Source organism: Panthera leo, chromosome B4, assembly GCF_018350215.1.
Source record: "Panthera leo isolate Ple1 chromosome B4, P.leo_Ple1_pat1.1, whole genome shotgun sequence".
In the NCBI taxonomy this organism is placed as follows: Eukaryota; Metazoa; Chordata; class Mammalia; order Carnivora; family Felidae; genus Panthera; species Panthera leo.
This window is the reverse complement of record NC_056685.1, coordinates 42731690-42737744: the sequence shown is the minus strand read 5'-3', so window position 1 is coordinate 42737744 and position 6055 is coordinate 42731690.

Here is a 6055-nt window from a genome sequence, read left to right as displayed (position 1 = left end):
AGAAAGGATCAAAGGGGCGAACAGGCAAAGAGGGAGAAAGCGAGGCAACCACCCGAGAGAAACGACAGACTGGGGAAGGAAATAGAGCCGAAGAGAGGAGAGAACAGGAAAGAAAAAGATTGAGGCACTGGAGAGAGAATGTTGATTGTTAAATCCTCACCTCAACTCCGAGAAGGCGGGAAAGAATGCTGCCCAGAAACTGAACCCATTAGGAGTTGACATTCATTTAAAAGCGGCAACCCAATAAGCCTTGCTTTGAACAACACATTTAAGTCTGTCATTTCAGGGATTTTGCACGCGCGTGAGTTCTTGGGTGCAAGTGTGTATGCAAAAGACGACAAAAATCAGGGATGAGGCATAAAGAGAGGGTATAGAGTAGAACAATGGGGCTGTATTTGGGGATGCTAAACATTTGATGAGGCAGTGGCCTTTGCCAGTTTATTTATGAGAGCAGTTGGTGGGCTTTTAATCCTCTTAGCCTTGGGAACATTCAGCAAATATTAATCGAGCACCTACTATGTGCCACCTCCCGTTTTGGAAACTTGGGTTACTTCAGGGCACAGAACAAAGATAACTGCCCTCGCTTACCTTTACAGCAGGCTGGGGGACCCCTGGTGGATAGATAAGGAAGGCTGCTGCCTTCTCTGGGGTTATCTTCATCCAGGAACAATTTTTACCTCCTAGTTTTTCCCCAGCCTCTGGTCTAGTCTGCCCTTCTCTCTGTCCACCCGCTCTTAATTCTCGCCTTTGAAAGCCAGTGCATGATTTGTTTTTCGAGAAAAAAAAAAATAGAGGTGTTCTCTTTGTTTATAAATGAGATCCATTTAGATCTGCGCTCGGGGAGGTGGGTTTGGACTCCTGCTCTTAATCCGTGGCAGCCAGATTTATGTCAGAGACGAATCTCTGCCAGGCTTCTAGGAACCAGCCAGACAAGTATGTGAGGGAAGGAACCGGAGGGCAGCCAAAGGACTGGAAAAGCAAAGACGTGAGGTGTGGGGAGGTGAAAGGGTGTGTTGCCAGGATGGTTGACAGGCTTTGGCTGAGGATGAATTGAAAAGATGCTGGCAGAGCGCTAGTGGTAGAAACTAGGTAAAGCATTAGTCATTTAATTCAAACTTAGATTGTTGGCACGTCAAAGAAGTTTAAAGCTTTCTTGCGGAGGCTTAACAGTGGATATATTGAGCCTGAACGGAGTCTCTTGGCACCAATGAAAAAGTGGTATCCGTAGACTGTTTTCAGCTGATACGACATTCGGGTCAAGAAACATTACTCACGTGCTCCCGTGGGTTCCGTGGGAGAACCGGTGCCGTTAAGTGTCTAAAGAAGGCCTGTGATATATCCCAAGTATTTTCACCAGTGGAGGTGAAACAGAATCACCCCTACTGCTTATCGATGCATTCCGCCTCTAAAGATTTTTTGTATTCCTGGTCACCAGCCCCTACATCTCCTAAAAGTTACGCATTTCGAAGATCTTAGGGAATAAGGTAGTGATGATGTGTAATTTGGGGGAATGCTATAAATCTAGCCTGGGAATACTCTAGCGCAGCCCATGTGTTATTGATTATGAGCCCAAAGTTTCATCTTCTGATGTGAAGGCTTGTACCCCATATTTCACAACAATTGTTTTCAACTTCATTTCCCTCTGAGACGGACCAGTCTTCCCGAGGCGCGGGTCTAAGCAATGTTCCAAAGGAAATTTCAGGGTTAAAAAAAAAAAAAAAGAAATGTATTAATGATAAAGTGAGGTATTAAGGAAAACCTCCATCCATATGAAAACCATTCGCACGGACTAAGTCCACTTGGGAAACGGTACTGAAGAATTTGTCTCTACCTAAAGGGAGCAAAACAATCTGTTAATCCCTAGAAAATCCTTAACGGGCTCTTCTTTTTTTTTTTTTTTATTATTATTTTGCTAAGCTTTCTCATTTTCATTTAATGATTCTGCTGGAATTAGTGTTTTCTTTTTCAAACCAAACAGTTCTCCTGAATAGAGGCTGAGTAATTTCTTTACTCTGCATAACACTGCAAGTCATTAGCCTAAACAGGTGAAAAGGAAATGCGTTCTATCTGTCGGGTCGAAGCAGACGCCCTCCCCCCTGAAAACTCACCTAAATAAGGAAGATCAGGTTGTGAAAGGCACTCACTCACCTCTTTGGCAACAACTTAAAGCCAACAGAATAGTAGGCAGGCCGATTTAATTTTGCATATCAACTGAACAGAGACTAAGCATCCTCCAACCCTTCTAAACCCAGCTTTGCGCCATGAATTGTGGAGGAAGAGAAGGCCCTTAACCCTGGAGGTGTTAGCCTCATTGGAATGTATCTATTTACAAGCCACCAGGCAAGGAAGCCCGTGCGCTCAGCTTCTATGCAAACGTGGACTGGAGGAAGTAGGGGGAAAAGGGAATCGTAACTTTTACTCTAAACACCACCACTTGCAGATGTGAACCACCATATACACATCACACACACCCCCCCACCCCAGCCCGCCACCATTCTATATGCCACTTTAAGGTCTAGTTGGGAGGTGAGGGTTGATGGGAGGAAAGGGGGGGGGGATGGGCTAGACGGGTGCTGCCTATGAAGGAGGGCACTGGTGTTGAGCACTGGGTGTTCTACGTAAGTGATGAATCACTAAATTCTACTCCTGAAACCAGTATTACATTACAGGTTAACTAAGTAGAATTTAAGTGAAAATTTGAAAAGGGAAAAAAAAAGATCATAAGGCAGAGAGGAAGGCTTTTACCATGTCACATGTGACTTTTTAACCTGCAGGAAGTGTTACTAAGTGAAAAAATAAATGGTCCTTGGTGACCTACAGCCAAAAAAACAACAATAAATACAGTAGAATGGGGAGAAGATGAAATGAAGGTTAAAAGAATTTATGGACTCTTAGATTTATAAAACGAAAAAGAACTTTAAAATTACCCAAGCGGGGCGCCTGGGTGGCTCAGTCGGTTAAGCGTCCAACTTCGGCTCAGGTCACGATCTCACTGTTCGTGAGTTCGAGCCCTGCGTCGGGCTCTGTGCTGACCGCTCAGAGCCTGGAGCCCGTTTCAGATTCTGTGTCTCCCTCTCTCTCTGCCCCTCCCCCGTTCATGCTCTGTCTCTCCCTGTCTCATAAATAAAACGTTAAAAAAAAATTGTTTTTAAATAAATAAAATAAAATTATCCAAGCTCCTCAGCTTTAATTGGAGAAAACTGGAGGCTGAAAGTTGAATGTAGAAGAGGGACATTTCATAATCCCTACCAAAAAGAAGATGTCCGATAAATATTGGTTAACTGAATTAATTTCCTAGATGGTTGCCCTTCTCCCAACTGAAAAAAATATACGAAATTAAAAGATAAAAATATCTCTTATTCCTCACCACCAGTACCCACACTGCCCCAAAATATTGCACCTTGATACACTGAGTTTTCAAATGGAAGGAGTTTGAGAAAAATGGAGGAAGCAGGAAAGTCATTCTAAACTCCTCCTTCCCTCTTCCTTGTCTAAAACAGGTGGTAAAACCCTCATGTGAGAGGTGCCCTGGGCCAAAAGGAGCATCCTTGTCTGAGGACAAAGGACACCAAGAACAAGCCTTGTTAAATTTCTCCCAAGTTGGGGACGCCTGGGTGGCTCTGTCGGTTGAGCATCCGACTTCGGCTCAGGTCATGATCTCACGGTTCGTGAGTTCGAGCCCCGCGTCGGGCTCTGTGCTGACAGCACGGAGCCTGGAGCCTGCTTCTGATTCTGTGTCTCCCTCTCTCTCTGCCCCTCCCCTACTCATGCTCTGTCTCTCTCTCTGTCTCAAAAATAAACAAAACATTAAAAAAATTTCTCCCAAGTTATAACAATTACCTCACACTCCTTATGCTATTCCTCTACAACTGTTCACTCTTGATCAAATCTAGCATAAAGACACTGTTCTATTTCCTTAGATCTTCATTTTCTGATGAAGGCTCCCGTGTCACATTGAAATTATATTAAAGAAATAAATTTTGTTGAAAGAAATCTCTAGGCAAGATGGAGTCTCTTCTGCCCGGGATGTTGGGTCAGCAGATTGAAATTTAGGTAAGTTTCATGTCCCTGTAAATGCTTCACTAGGCCAAAAACTCAGGATATCCAATCAGCCAATCCCCAAACACCAAACCAACTCTGGGCTCTATACTTACTTCCTTGTTCTTTTCTTCTTTATCCTCTAAAATCTTGCTGCCTTCTGCCCCCATTTTGCAGTTCTCTGTCCACTTCGCAAAGTGTTAAATAAAGTCTGTATCACCTAAATTGTCTTTTTTAATCTTTTTTTTTTTAATTTTTTAAATGTTTATTTTGGGGAGACAGAAAGACAGAGTGCAAGTTGGGGAGGGGCAGAGAGAGAAGAAGACACAGAACCCAAAGCAGGCTCTTCCAGGCTGTCAGCCCAAAGCCCGACACGGAGCTCGAACCCATGAACTGTGAGATCATGACCCGAGCCGAAGTCAGACATTCAACCGACTGAGCCACCACCCAGGAGCCCCCTCTGATCATTTTTATTTATTTATTTTTTTAATTTTTTTTTTAACGTATATTTATTTTTGAGACAGAGAAAGACAGAGCATGAACGGGGGAGGGGCAGAGAGAGAGGGAGACACAGAATCTGAAACAGGCTCCAGGCTCTGAGCCAACAGCCCAGAGCCCGACGCGGGGCTCGAACTCACGGACCGTGAGATCGTGACCTGAGCTGAAGTCGGACGCCCAACCGACTGAGCCACCCAGGCGCCCCTCCTCTGATCATTTTTAAACAACTTGTATGCTCTTCTCCTGTTAATCTGTCTTTGTCGATTTAATTTTTAGGCTCAGCCAAGGGCCCCTAAAAGGGTTAAAGAAAACTTTTTCCTCTAGTACACCCACCCTACTTCCTTTCTTTAGAGTACAAATTTAAAATTACCATATTGATTGCTTCTGCTCAGTATTCCGTCCAGCATTTCCATCAGAAGAAATGGATACACCTTCCCCCCGCCACATCCTTGAGTAGCATAGAGTGGGCAATAACATAAAAGTCACCAGTTTAGATGATTAGCGTGCAGTTGAGCTCAAATATTGTACCTTCTCTCAGCCTTGACTTTCTTTTTGTAAAATGGGGATAGCAGTCATTAGTTGTTGGAAATGAATGCAACATTTATAAATTATTTCATATGATGTCAGGCACAGAGTATGATCTATTATTATTAGTTTCCAGCATATTTTTGCCATCATCAGATGCATCTAAATCACTATTTTTTTTATTCAGCATACATCACATCTTTATTAACTCACGATTGAGTTATTGAGTTTATATGCTAATGACTTTAATGAATTTATTTATTCATTAAGATAAACAGGAGGAGAGGCACAAAGTTTTATTAATATTTATTTGTATGAGAGTTCACAGAAAAGAAGTAAAACTCAAAGGAGCTGTTAGACTCAGGAGCTTCTATACCCTTCTTAAATGAAAGAGGGGTGTCTGGGTGGCTCAGTCGGTTAAGAACCTGCCTGACTTCAGCTCAGGTCATGATCTCTCGGTTGGTTCATGGGTTTGAGCCCTGCATCGGGCTCTCTGCTGTTAGCACAGAGCATGCTTTGGATCCTCTGTCTCCCTCTCTCTCTGCCCCTCCCCAGCTCACGCTCTGTCTCTCCCTCTCTCAAAAATAAATAAACATTAAAAAAAAATTTGTAATAAATAAATGAAAGAGGGTTTGGGCTTTCAGGAATGATAAATTTGGGTGCAGAGGGGATCTTAGGTGGAAAACTTGTAGGGCATCTGTTAATTCTCAATTGCCTTCAGCTCCAAATAATCTTTATGCCAATGTGGTATATTTTGTGGTGGCATATTCTGATCCCCTTTATTACTAACATTTTATATGAAAACAGTATTCCCTTCCTTATGTACAAGATTTACCTCCTTGGGGGGCTGCCTGGCTGCTCAGTCAGAAGAGCTTGTGACTCTTGATCTCAGGGTTGTGAGTTAGAGCCCCAAGTTGGGTGTAGAGATTACTTAAAAAAAAAATTACTTCCTTTGGGGCTTCCAGTGTGCCTTTTGGTCTACTTTTCTAGGATT